Source organism: Rhinolophus hipposideros (genome assembly GCF_964194185.1).
Source record: "Rhinolophus hipposideros genome assembly, chromosome: 6".
In the NCBI taxonomy this organism is placed as follows: Eukaryota; Metazoa; Chordata; class Mammalia; order Chiroptera; family Rhinolophidae; genus Rhinolophus; species Rhinolophus hipposideros.
This window is the reverse complement of record NC_138052.1, coordinates 69,172,649-69,187,865: the sequence shown is the minus strand read 5'-3', so window position 1 is coordinate 69,187,865 and position 15,217 is coordinate 69,172,649.

The window sequence follows — 15,217 nt, the reverse complement described above, 5'->3', positions numbered from 1 at the left end:
ATTAAGTTTTCTTTTTATTAAAATGTTTGGGGAGATTCATCTATGAACATCACTTGTCTTGGTCCTTTTGTTTGTAGGTAGGTGAAGACAACAGGGATTACATGGCTGATAATCTGATAACCTAGGTTGTTTATGTACGTTTCTTATTTCTTTTTGATCAACGAAGGTTGAATATAATCTTTGTGTAATCTACTTTGTATAACTACAGACCCCTTGCAAATATCTAGCAGAATATCCTTATATTATAACATTTTCAAAATCTATTTATTTTTATTTGTAGTTGATACTATTTAGGTCATCACTACAATAATTTTTGTCTCATTATTTGTTAATAGTGACAGCTGGAGGTTGGCATATACTAGTAACAGGCCATATTAATAAGTCCCAGAAATGCAGGGTATTGCCTTTCTCCTATTCACGAGCCCCTGACTTAAGCAAAGATTATCTCTACAAAACTATTCAGGAAAAGCCACATGAGTCTAGAAATTGCTCAATACTGGTGAAGAAACTCTGTGTTGTTGCTCATTTAGAAGCTGAATTTTTAAATCAGGCTTCATATTGACAACAAAGAATCAAAATAACAATGCCAGTGAGACAATTTTTAAATAAGAAACAAAGATGTAAATGTTCTTTGCATTGATAATTAAGAGGAGCTATTTTGAAAAGCAAAGTGGTCTCCTTTCTGAAACCTGATTTAGGATCAATTCCTGAAAGTTTCTTTTCCTGAAGGAACCTGTTATTCATATTCCCACCAAGTTGCAAAATATTAAGCCTTAAAATTCTGTAATTTTATCCTAATTATTTTTTAATAATTTTGATTCATGCTTGATTCATTTTTAAAATGTATTATTTTATCAAGCATGTGCCCTCAACATTTAAAAAAGCAAATTCTCAGCAAGGGCATCCTTGGGGTTTTCAAATGCAGCACTATCAAAAGTCTAGGAAAAGTGACCCATGAACCCAGGCATTCAACAAAACTTAAAAATAGAGAAGTAAAACTTTCCAGAGCAGCCTGGGCTTCCTGGCTTCTGACAAAAGTTTCAGGGGGACACAGAATGGAAACAAATTTCACTCAAAGATAACGAATAAGAGTTGGTGAAGTAATCTGGAAAGTCCCTTCTAGATCTGAAAGAAGCAGAAAAACTAAACTAGGAAGGGATACCTAGTTTAGTGTTCTAATAGTTAGGGTCTGGGTGGCATCTTCGGGTACTTGAATTGAAGATGTGAAGATCTTGATAGATTAAGTCAAATTACAAATGAGGGGAGAAGTAAAAGTATGGTCAGAAGGAACTAATGATAAAATGTTGAAACTTTCTAAACATTTGATGACTTCCCTTCTCCTCACCCATTTTCAGCATTTTCTTTTCTTAATTGAGCTTTCTCAGTCATATATTCTAATGATTATCCTTACAGTTTTTAAACACTTAGTTAAATTTTATTTTCTTAATATCTAGAATTAATGTGACTTCAAATCATTTTCCTAAACAAGACACTTAGCATGTGTTTATTTCCCATTTTCCTTCACAAAACCTACTGTACCTCACCCAAGCTGTCCACCCCTGAGTTGATATAGTCTAGGATTTTAATTATATATTAAAATTTCAGTTTTATGACTGATATGAATTTATTGAAATGAATTTAAATGTATGTTGCTGTTTCCTTTGTTTCTATAATCCAAAGTTTTCTTTTGGGTTCATTTTTATTGTGTTGTAGTATATTCTGAAGTAATTCTTTCAAAATGGTTTCTTTCGTGATAAATGTTCTGACAACACAAAAACATTTTATTTTTTCTCCTCATATTTGAATGATTCCTTGGCTATGTACTGAATTGCTGGTTAAAGCCATTTTTCCTCATAATTTTGATTCTATACCAATAATGATTTACTATGTTCAGTTTTGTGTTGGGAATTCTGTTTTCAACTTTATTCTCATTTTTTTCTTCAGATAATTTTAATTGTATTCTTTTAATTTGCTTTTGATGCTTCATCTTTATTCTTGCTGCTTTAAAATTACATATATATGCTGTGTTTCCCCAAAAAAAAGACCTAGCCAGGCCATCAGCTCCAATGCATCTTTTGGAGCAAAAATTAATATAAGACCCGGTATTATATTATATTACTTATATTATATTATATTATATTATGTTAAAGACCCAGTCTTATATAATATAATATATAATATAATATATAATCTTATATAACATAAGATTATGTTACATCTTATATGTATTATAATATTATAATATAATATTATGTTAAAGACCCGGTCTTATATAATATAATACATAATATAATATAAGACCGGTTCTTATATTAATTTTTGCTCCAAAAGATGCATTAGAGATAATGGTCCGGCTAGGTCTTATTTTCAGGGAAACACAGTGATCATGTATATGTCTATGAGTGGATCTTTTCCATTTATTCAGCTTAGTACTTGGTAGACTCATATAATGTAAAGATTTCTGTGTTTATGTAGGTCACACATCCAGTTTCTTAATTTTTTTTGGTATTTCTTCTACTTTATTTTTCTCTATTCTTCTGGAACTTCCAATCAAAGGACATTAGCACTTCTGGGTTTTTCCTCTAAGTTTTAAAATTTTCTTTAGTAGCAATTTCTTTGCCCATTTCTTGCTATATTCTTAGAAAATTCATTAGATTAGCCTTTCATCTCCACAAATTACTTTTTGATTATATCAGTGCTTTCATATAGTGGGTTTTGTTTGTTTAATTTCACTTTTTTTAACTTCCAAAAATGCATGAGTTTTTTATTGTTATATGTGTATTTTTAATTACATTTGTTATAATTATTTAAACTACCCCCTGGCTCTATTAACTTTGTTTCATCAAGTATTAGCTATTCTATTTTTTTTTAATTATATACTAATTTTTGCGGTGTTTTTTTTTTCCCTCTCAAATATTTGATGATTTCTAGTTGTATATCAATATTTGTAACTGAGATTCTCTATTGGCTCTGTGTCTGAATACTGTAAATGTTATCAAAGCTTGCTTCTAATTATTTTTAAGGAAAGTGTGGATATACTAATGGTAGAGTTTACCAGTTACTTGTTTCAAGGTATGAGAGAGCCATATTATTTTGTGATGTTTCTAGCCACCCAGAGAACAAAACTTCTTTAGCCTAAATTATAATATAATTTATCTTCCAAATTGCTATTTGTTGCTTAATAAAAGTAGAAGAAACGAGGCTAATTCTTTTGGCTTCACTTACTATGGTACCCCAATATTATTCTGCTATTACCCTGGGAGTCTCTTTTTCTCACCGTATGTCACCTCTAACTCTGTGGCACCTTTGCACATGATGTTACCTTTTGTTGAAGTCTTACTGTACAAGTTGGGGCCTATGGGTTCATTTTCAGTCTGACACTAGTGCCTCTTCTCATTCCAGAACTGCTCATAGTTTCTAGTTCAAGAAAAGCACTTTTCTTGTTTTTCAACACTAATATGTGGATATTTGTATGTGTGTATGTGTGTGTGAAGGGGGTTGTCACACAATCTTACTAGGGTTTAAGGTTGTCAACATTCTTGTTTTCCACATTATGTGTATGTGTATACATATAAAATAAGAATCTTAATAAATCAACATTTTCCCCCAAGGGTTTAAGACTATAAGAAAAGATGGGTTATATGCTCATATACTCAAAAGACTTCTGCAATCTCTTGGTACCGTAATGTAAACCCAATAAATCCTAATTTTTTAAAAAAATAATCTTTATTATTTAGAGCAGTTGCAGGTTCGCAGCAAAATTGGGTGAAAGGTACAGCGATTTCCCATCTACCCAGTGCCCCCACATATACACCGTGTCCCCCATTATCAGCATCTCCCAGAGTGGTACATTTGTCATACTGATGAACCTATATTGACACCTATTTATTACTCAAAGTCTATAGTTTACATTAGGTTTCACTGTTGGTGTTGTACATTATATAGGTTTGGACAAATGCATAATGACATGTATCTATCATTATACTATCATACAGAGTAGTTTCACTGCCCTAACAATCTGTGCTCCCCCTATTCCTCCCTCTGTCCCCCCTAACCCCAGACAACCACTGATTCTATTACTTTCTCCATAATTCTGCTTTTTCCAGAATGCCATATAGTTGGAATCATACAATATATAGATTTTTCAGATTAGTTTCTTTCATTTAGTAACAATCCTAAAATGTTTAGCCTTTAAAAATATTAAGTCATGTACCAAATTGGTTTTCCTTCTCAAGTTGCACTCCCATTTTATTTCAGCTTCCACTCTCCAACTAAACCTTTCCATATCCGTATTTTTGCTGAGACTGAGATCAGGAATGCAGCAGGATTGGTGATTCAGTGAGGGACAAAATGGGCACAGAATTCTGTATTAGATACAATAAACTGGTTATGCTGCAGTAACAATCCACCCCCAAATTGTAATGGACTAAAATAGAAATGGTTTAATTGCCGTTCAAAATACATGTCCACTGAGGTTTATTGTAGTAACGTAGAGGCCAGAAACACAGAGCAGTTACCACCTAGAACATGGCTATTCTTTATGTTAAAAGGGAAAGAGAACTTCGCAATGGCAATGAAAGGCTCTGGCCAAGAAAGACCTACATTCGTTGCTCCTGCTCACACCTCATGGCCTCTAGTCATCCCACCACATGGGGATTAACAAATGCAATCCTATTCAGAATACAACATACATCAAAATTTACATGACATTAAACTGCAAAATCTGGGGTTAGCACGTGTTCTTAAATGTTATATGCTGCCATCACTTCTTGAACATTCTGATAGACACTTATACCTTCTATTGAGATTCATTGTAAGTGATGCAAAATGGTGAATGTTTTTATATTGCTGTAGAAGCAGGAAAAAATTTGAGACGATGTCATAGAATGAAATAATTGTGTAGAATCTTAGAAATAGAAGGGATTTTAGCCACCATACAATTCCACCCAGCTAATACTTTTAGCTATTGTATACATTTATATATAGGTGCATACATATTTATATTTGTGTGTATGTATATATATATGCATATGCACAATGTGATGTGGATATCACATGTATATACATGTATATATATATATATACACACACAAAGGAATAAGCGTTACTTATTCCTTTGGAATCACATATACACATATGTATTCAACAAATATTAAGCATCATATAAGATGCTCTGCTGAGTTCTGTGGGTGGGGATTCTTATTATTTTTATACAGTTTCTGCTATTAGAAAACGTATAACTCTTTGCTCAAATACAATCTGTTTTATCTATGCAAGATCTGGCTTGTATAACAAGCCAAGGTAAAGGGAAAACTTCAGTTCTCATCTCCTTCAGCTACATCACGAGTTCTTGAGTTGAAGCATCTTAATTAAGATACTGTTTCATGTGTTCTCCTTGTCTGCACATTAACTTCTTTGCATAGATGTCTAGAACCCAGATGGGACTGAGTGAAAAGTTTTGAGCTTAAATATCATCTGTAATATTTTCAAATATTGCAATAAAATATTTGAAAATTAAATATTAAACTTGAATGTAAAGGTAAAATTTTAGTCAGAATGAAAGTGACAAAAATAATTCAAATATAACAAGGCCTACCATTTTATGTGAAAAAGCTTAACCTTTGAGAAATTTCATGTTTAATAAATGTGAAAGAATATAAAACTATGTTGATAAAACTGCAAAATCTTTATTCTTTCACTGTGCAAAAATATAGCAGAGACAACACTGGGTGATCACACACTGTCTCTCCTATGCATAAGGGAAGACCACATTTCCTAAACTCCCCTGAAGTTGAGACTTACATGACTGAGTGTGGCCAACAGGATGTGGGTGGAAGTCTTGCATGCCACTTCCTAGGCCTGGCCGTAAAGTCCTTTTGGGACCATCTAATTCTCTCTTTCTCTGTCACAGCAACCTCTGAGCTCATGTGTTCTGGGTGGTCCAGCAACAAAATGACAAGCTTCAGTCAACTTGGGCTCTTCCACTTCACACTAACCCTTACTGGGCATCTAACGAGAGAAAAAAAGAAAAATTAAATTAAAATTAAATATATATATATATATATATATATATATATATATATATATATATATATATATATATATATATATATATAGTTGTTGCCAATAAGATTCTGGAGTTATTTTGTAACTGCAACATAATCTATTCTGTCCTGACTAAAAAATCTAGTTTAAAATAGAGTTTTGCCCATAACTCAATTACAATCTATGAATTGAGGACAAAATATCTCAATGACTGACACAAATAAGAAATAAATCTAGATTTTTGGTTTTAAAAACATGTAAGTACATTAGATAATATTTTATGAAAATATATTGGTCCTTTTAAGCAATTATTTTGGGTATTTGGGGGAAAAATTTAAATAGACAAAAGTCAGTATTTTTAAATTTATAAGGATGTAATACTAACTTCATATTCTAAACTTTATTACTTTTTTCAAAGAGTTAAAGCAACAGAGTATTATCTTGGGCATTTGCCACCTATAAGCTAAGTCTGCAAGTACTTTAAAATGTAAAACATCTATAGAATTTTGGGAGAAACTGGCAAAATTCTTTGACATTTATTTTATCTCCAACCATTAACTACATTGTTCAAATAGCTTGCCTGACTCAGATCTAATCTGATCCAACATGCTTTATTTGACCTAGTGATCTTTCCATCTTCTAAAGTTATGTCAATTTTATGACATATCAAGGAAAGAACTTCAAGTCTTTCCTGCAGAGAAACTGACAGTATTTTTGCATTAAAATACTTGAGAGCTTTTATTTATTACATTAACAGAAAACAGAAGAAAATTTGCATTTTAAGTGCTATGGAAAAAGATCCCAAAGTCATCAGTTGCTCTGAGCAACATATTGTACATGTTACCACATGACAATTGAGACACATACTCATTTGTTAATCTCTGCAGAGGCAGCTCTTGCCATTCTGGATGGAGCAAACCTTATTCCAAGAAGTTCATTTGAAAAAGGTTAAGGGTGATAGCCTTATTACGACTACAGATCGGAACAATTTTCTGCTCCGCTTGGAATTATGCATGTGAACACATAGAGCTGCCACTAGCTTGTAAAATGTCTTTATGCAAATTAGAAAAGGCACTCCTTCTGGGCAGACAAATTAGAAAGAGGGACTGCCTAACAGTGCCCCTTTGTATATTGTATAAACTCTACAACAGCACATAGTAGTGCTGCGGCCATCTTTAAAGAAGGTCTTGATGACTGACAATGTATGATATTTTTTTACAGACTATTTATTATTGGTGTTAATCAGTTCTAAGAAGGTCAGAATATAATTACAAAAATCAGGTTTCTATTTTCTTTCTAAGGATTCATGGGGGACATCTATCTTAAGTATTGCTGCTTAGAATAGCTGTATACCTCCTGAGAAAATAGCACATTCTAGTTTGTTCTTTAACTGCTAAGAAGAATCAAATTGTTGATACACTCTGTAGTAGTCAGGACTCTTGGTTACAAGTGATGGAAACCCAACTCAGACTGACTTGAGGAAACACGAAGATTGATGGCTTTGAAAAGGTTTCTCAACCTCAGCATATCTGACATTTTGAATCAGATGATTCTTTGTTATGGAGGTAGAGGAGGGGGGGGCTGTCCCATCCATTTTAGGATGTTTAGAGCATCCCTGACTTCTACGTAGTAGATGCCAGTAGCACCACTCCCCTCATACAACAACCAAAAATGTCTCCGGACATTACAAAATGTCCTTTGGGGGGAACTGTCCCCAGTTGAAAGCCACTGGGTCAGATAACTAAAAGTTCCAGGTATCAAAATAGTTTCAGGCAGGATCACACTTATATCTAAACCAAAGGGACTCAGTGAAGGATAGTTTGCTACCAGCTCAACAACTCCGAGGATTGTGTGGTGTGGGAAGAGTACTAGGGCTCTCTCCGTCAGAGATGATGTCAAGACCATCCCTGGAGCCAGTGTCCAGTGAGCCCTACCCAAACTGCAAAAGACAAATGAAGTCTTGCTCCAGGAAAAAGGGGCATATAAAGAAGTTGGACAGGCATAACCAATAAATGTCTGCTAAGAATGTACACCATTTTAAAGCAGATATTTATTGAGCAACATTTAGGTTCTGGGAATAGAAGGGTGAACAAAATGCTTGTGTTAGGCATTTTGCATGTTATTTCTTAATCTGATCCTCTTTCCGAATTGTGGCCACGCAGCAGCCTACCCGTCTGTCTCTTCGTACCTGCCACCAAAGAAAGGAGAGTCTGTGAGACGGATCCTTTCAGGGACCTTTGCTTCACCTTTGTGTTTGCACCTTATGTCTCCCTGTTTGGTCCCCGAAACATGGCTGGTCAGCCAATGACGAATAAGATTCCCCACGAGGGGGACAACTCAAGCCAGGTGCAATCAAGTGGGGACCAACAGGAGAACCCACAAGGTTCATAGAGGTGGGCACAGCTCCCCACCTTCCCCAGGCTAAGGAAAGCCTCTGCCTCTGTGGCTGCATTTCTTCCCAAAACCTGAAAGGGAAGTGATTCAATGATGTGCTCTCCATCTATTCACATGCATATAGGTTTTGTCCCTTGGGGAAGTACAAACATCCTGAGACTCAGGGTTCTGCTGCCTGCAGGCAAGGGTGATTGGCTTGACTCAGTTTCCTATTATAGTATATGGAATTCACAGATCTTGAGATTGATAAGCTTTATCTCCTTTACTTCCCCACCTAACTATATACAGCTGATGGCTAGGCCCGATTCGGGGCATCCAGTCCTTGAGACTGGGGGTCCCTTGGCCCTGTTTATAATCTATTATTGACTACTGTCTTTTCTTAACCATGTGCCGCCCTCTTCGCTCCCCACAACTCTCGCAGTGTGGGATGCGACACCTAGTGTCATCATTTGTTTATTTTTTATCTTGTATATATGTCATGAAGCTACTAAAATTACTTTTTGGAAATAGGGGACATAGACAAAGTATAAGTAACTGTATGTTGTAGTAAAATAGTAGTTGTAGAAGATGATCAACTCATAGTGAGTCCCATTCTGCTCTATGTATTGTAAGATCACTTCAGATTCCTTCTTCACCAGACTAACCAGTTTTTAAGATTTCTTCTTGTCTTCAGGTGAAAGTGTTGCTCATACCCTCTCTCACTTCTCTGTCCTGGTGCTTGTATGCTGGAAGGTAAACTGACTTTTCTCTCCCTCCTTTAAATCTCACTAACAGTCTGCAAAATATCTGGTAAGGTTGCTGTGTCAATGAGTTCTAGTTATGACTGCAAGTGATAGCAGTATCAAAATATAGGTGACTGAAATCAAATAGAAGTTTCATTTTCTCATATATAAGTGTCTCGAATTGATTATCGAGTAGTTCTAGAATACTTGTTCACAAAATTAGTGGCCTGGTCTCTTTTTAACTTTCTGTTCTGTTGTGTGAGTCTTCAGTAACCCAAATGCTATGATGGTCCAAAATGGTTTATGGAACTCAACTGTTATTTTCCAGACAGCAGGAAGGAGGAAGTATGAGGAAGGGAATAGGCCTTTCTTTCAGGGGCGTTTTCTGAAATTACACACACTTCTTCCACTTCCATCCATTGACTTGCAATCACTCGCATGGGCCTTCTTAGCTACAAGGAGCTTCTCCTATCAAAGAAAAAGAGTAGAACTGATATTGAAGGGCTGCCAAGAGTATCTGCCTCACTGGGTTCATGTTTTGGTGGCTCCAGGCTCTACAAAGTTGATCCTGGGGCGGTCAAAGTTCAGGGCAGGGTGGTGTGTCACTTAGGATTCACACAGGAAAACAGAACCATTCTATGTCTTATGGGAACTATGGGGTTAATGTAGGAATTAAGGACTGCGGAACGCAGGAAAACCTGCATGAGTGAAGATAAGGAAGGCTGAGGCTGAAGATGGTTGAAACAGTCACTGCAGATCTCATTTGAGGACCCAAATTTGGTAGTTCTCAAAAGTTTCATGGGTAAACTGCTGAAATTCTCCAGTGGCTCTGGAAAAGTTCCCGCTAAACATCTCAGTCTGTATAGCCCTGTGGGCATCCCTAAGAAGCCTCGAAAGTCTCTATTACCTCATATCCACCCATGTGACATGCCAAAAATTCCTAAAAATAATAACCTCTCTTCTCTTCCACTTTCTGTATCTTGCATTCCTTTCATTGACAAACTCTGACCTAGAACAATATTGGAAGGGGATTCTGGGAAGTGTCATCTTTGGAGATAGAAATAATGTTGAATCGACAATAGACAATCAGACATAAAGGATCTGAATATCATTTATCACCAAATATGCCTCACTAGGTTCTATCAGAATCCTGGCAACAGGCAAGCCATTAAAATGGATTATATCCATTGGATATAATCAAATGGAGTATTTGATTATAATACTCTGAAAAATGAATCATACTGTTATGACTTCTAATGTTCAATACTCCAGTACTCCTTCTTTTGTCAGAAAGGAAAGGTTATGGTATAGTGTGAGACTTCTCAGTGACAGGCCCAGGGTTACTTCAGTCATTCAAAATTACTTAGCTGTGAGAACGGGCAATGCTCTGTGCTAACTTGTGTGACCGTGGGCAAGTTCCTTAACTTCTTTGCATCTTAGTTCCACTTCTTCCATTAAAAATAGGATAAACACTTAAATGTAGAATAGATTTAAAGATACAATAAAATAGCCTATGAAAAGAAAAGCACTCAGGCCAATGCTTAATATGTAGTAAAAGTTCTTTTCACACCCATAACTCATTTTCATCAAAAAGATTTTGCTGCTGTGCATTGTGATACTCAGTCCAATACCAGAAAGACACATCGTTTTGGGCTGACACCAAATTACGTTCTTATACTAAGTAATATACATTGTTTGTGAAATATTGTTTCAATATAAGGATTTTTAATAGTAGAACCGATTTTTTTCTGTGAGTAAAAGCTTTCTGGCACTGGGAAGAAGCTGGCTAACCATCTATCAGAGATGTGTTGTAATTAATTCTTGTGCTGGTTTGTTGGCAAAAGCAGATGAATTAAAAAGTAACTTTGAACTCTGAGATCCAAGTGATATACCTTCATAGTTTATCTGTTTTCATTATATCTTATTTCCAAGGATAATTTCAGGCCACTATTTCCCTGTTAGTTTAAAGGAGATATAATTTTTTTGAAGAGGTGAGGAACAGGAGAGCAAAAGTGCAGGCAGAAGTTGCCAGTAAGAGTTTGAGACAATGAGGTAGGGAAAGACATTAAGGAATAGGATGAGATTCTCTTTGGTGGTCACCTATTTTACTAAGAGGTTAAAAACTCACGTGCCTCCAGGCAGGGAACGTATATGAGAGAAGGGGACCAGAGAAGCACTTTGGGAAACTGGTGGCTCCCGCACTCTGTAGTGGCAGCTCAGCAGTACCCCGTTCTAGTGGATTGTTGTCAGGTTAGGACTGTGTACTTAGAGCTTTTGTTGAAACCAATACATTTTTTTTTTTAAATGCCATGTTAGTCAGATCCAGGCCATAGGTCACCAGCTTTCAAACTTTGATTGTAGACTTAATTCAGCAAGTGGAACACAGTTCTGTTTAAGTGCCAAAATGTGCAGGAATGTTCCTCTAGACTATTCAGGTCTAAAAATGAACTCAAAAATTTGCCCAGATATCTAGGAAAATACAGCAGTCTCTTAGATTCTATCCGATATTTCCCTTTTTGGGATTTATAAAACAAAGCGATTTTCTATATGCAGTCAAACAGGAGGAAAAATTGGATTGCTGTTAGCAACTGTGTCCCACAACCATGGTTACAGTTCTGAGGGGTGAAACAAGGTGGACCCTACAGTTTCTCCCTGGGACCGCCAGCAAGTGTTCAGATCCTGCTAATTCCACTTTTAGATTAACTTCTGCAGTTAAACCTAATAAGCATGTCTCTTCACTGTTACAGGGTAATGGAAATATGATTGTAATTTAATCAAGGCTTATACCTAATGAAATGTAGTGTTCTGTGACTCAGGAACCTGGTGGTATACTTTTGGGGTGGTTGTCGCTGTTGGTCTAAATGCATATTTGCCATGCTGTTTGTGCTGATTTCTCTAGCTAAGACATGCTATTATAGTTACTGTGCACCACCAGATTTCATTGTTAGGTCACATTTAAATTACGTGGGGAAGTCCTTGTATTTAATCCAAAGGGGTTTGTCTTTGGCCTCAAGTATTATACATGATCACTCAGAACACAGAGACATAAAATCTTCATTTCTCTGATGAGATACATTGACTAAATTATTTTCTTTGCTATAGTCCCTTCTCAGATTATTGACTGAATGAAAATCTTGGAATCAATGATTGTAACACCAGCTAAGATGCTATTCCATAGTGTTTTAGATTATGCCATGGGCACAAGCAAACATTCCATGGTTCCACCCGTGAAAAAGATACTTAGAAATACAAAGGGAACTTGACTCTTGAATCCATCTAGTATTCTTTTTTTAAGGCTCTGGTTGTCAAAGTTACAAATGGTTTCTCGATTCAGCCAATTAGATACTGCCTTTATAGAACATTAATTCCCCAAGAACTCCTAAAATTGGTACATGAAGGTTAGTTCTAGTGGATTTTGCTTTAAACAAGATAACTTCTCTCAATGAGAAAATTTATAGTTGAAATTTTTTTAAATGATTTATTTTCATGGCCATCTGAAGAATGGCATGAGAATACTTGGATTAAGAGAAAGCTAAACCACCTTTTGATAGCTCAAAATTAAATGTTTATCATGAGATTTTTCTTTTAATTTTATTTTTTATGGGTTATTGTGAGCATGTAGTTCCAGTTTTCTATTACCTAATTTTTCACTTTAAAAAATTATACTTCTAACCATGAATTATGTAGTTTGAAATGACTAGTAAAAGTGGAAAAGCCTCTTGGAAAACTTGGATAAGGACTACTTTTAAGAGATTTAAGTTTTCACATTTTTAAATGAATCCAAAGCTTCACTAGATTTGATAATTGTACTGTTGGTAATTTGTAATACACTGCAAGGGTCAGCCTACTGCTTTTCCTTAGGCAAATGACAAATGTGAAATGCACAAAAAATAACTGCACAAGAAACAGCCACTGGAAGCAAGATGTAGGAAATACAGTCACAAAAGAGAAGTAGCAGGGCTTTGGAGCCAGAAAAGCAGGGATAAAAATCCTAGCTCTGCCCCTAAGTAGCTATACTCTTGGGGAAGATACCTAAACTGCCTACATTTCAGTTTCTCATCCATAAAACTACACTAGCTACTTTTCAGTATTGTTTTGAAGTTTAGATCATGGAACCTATGTAAGATGTTAGCACAATCCCTGACACATCATATATGCTCAGTAAATGTCAGCAATTATTATCATTACTTATATTTATGATATTGGTGCAATTCGTGTACTCATTACACCCCCCTGCCTGGCCAGTGACATTCTGATAAAACAAAAATAGCCGTGTCTTGAGTGTTAGTTGAGACTCATGTCAAAAAACAAACAAAAAACAATAATACATTGAGAAGCAAATGATTCCTTTGGAAAATAAATCTCAGACATTGGTTTGTAGTAGGTCAATGCTGTGGAAGATGTGGGTGGAGGGAAAGGTAAGTTTTGGGGTTCATTTGAACCTCGCTTCTCTATTAAGAACAACAGGCAATTGTGATGGTATTTGGTGTGCATATGATGTGGCTTCTCTTCCTTCAGTGATCATGCTGAGGCCAGCAAATGACATTCAGATGTTAGCAATTTGGGGTCACATTTGAACTGGTGACTCAGGGGGCAAGTGTTCTCTAGCCCACCAGTTCCTTTAGTCAGCTCCTGAGTCACAACTTTCTTTATTTTCTTAAATAGAGGGAGCTTCCCTCATGGGAGCCATTTGAAATGAATAAAATAGAGTGTTCTGTATAGCAAATTCTAAATTAACCAACATGATCAGGGAGTTTTCTAATTGGTGTAATCATTGTGACAATTACCGATTTTCAGAGAAATAAGATAAAGTCAAAATATACTTATCACTAAAAGGAGACAGGACAGAATTTAGTTATTCTTAGATTCCAAAGGCGTCTCAGGATCTTCTTGTCGGACCAAACTGGTAACTAGGGATCATCTAGATGTGTAGACAGATCAGGCAGTAAAGAAATTAAATTGATGGACTACCAGATAAATCAGCTTTTACAAACTTTAGAACTGACATAGGGATGAACAGCCCTTGCTAGCAAAAGGCAACAGCATCAACAATAACAGTTATAAACAAACAAACAAAAAGGCAGCGTTAAAGAAATGGGTGTTTTTCATTTGATCAGAAAACTGGTTCCTGTTATTAACAAGTATCAAGCTAGGTGCTCAATTATTTAATCTTCAGGACGTGACAGTGGTTATTATTGTAGCCAGACTGTTGAGACTCAAATGTTGGCACTGTCATGCACACAGTAGGCACCTAATGAATAACAATACATGTATGTCAGGGCCAGAAGGGAGCTCTCTTTTCCCCGGAAATCCCATCCTTCCCTGAAAAAAAAGAAAAGAAAAGTAAACCGATAAGTAATGCTTTTTCAGAATGGCTACTTTTGCAATAAGAGCAATAGTTCAGAGCTTATTAATGTGCTTTTTTGCTTCCTTCCTTCCCAACCAAGTACAATACTTTGTTTCTCATCGGCCTCAAAACTCCAAGAGGAGGAGAGAAAGATAGATTAGTTTCAGACAATTCAAAAGAAAGAAAAACTACCTAGCTTCTGACAATTAAGATATCACGTAGCAAGGCAATAATAGCTTTGACAGCAAGTTGTTGTAAGGAAGAATTTTATAACGTCATTTACTTCATCTTTTTGCAACTCAGTGAAGAAGAGCTCTGCTTCCTAGCACAGAAGAAAGATCTATTACCGCTCTTCTGTAGAGCGGTGCTATCAGGCAGGAAAGAAAGCACTGGGTAAGTTTATAAAAGAGAAGAAAGAAAGCAACGATATTAGTTCTGATCTGTTTTCTTTCTCCTTCAGCTCTGTGGGACTGGTGTGGGGTTTGATAGCTAGAACATGGAGGAGACACAGAGCAGTACCCCACATGGGCTGCTGGAAGGAAAGGGCTGTGCCTCCTAGGGGAAGGTCCATCTAGAAAGAGGGAAAAGTGGGGTGGGATGGACAGTTTACTTGGTGACTAAGGAAGGGAACCAGTAAGCCAGGGAAGCCAGAGCACAGACATGGAGACTGAAGAGCTTCAGTCCCTTTGCCAGTTCCTCCACTCTGCCC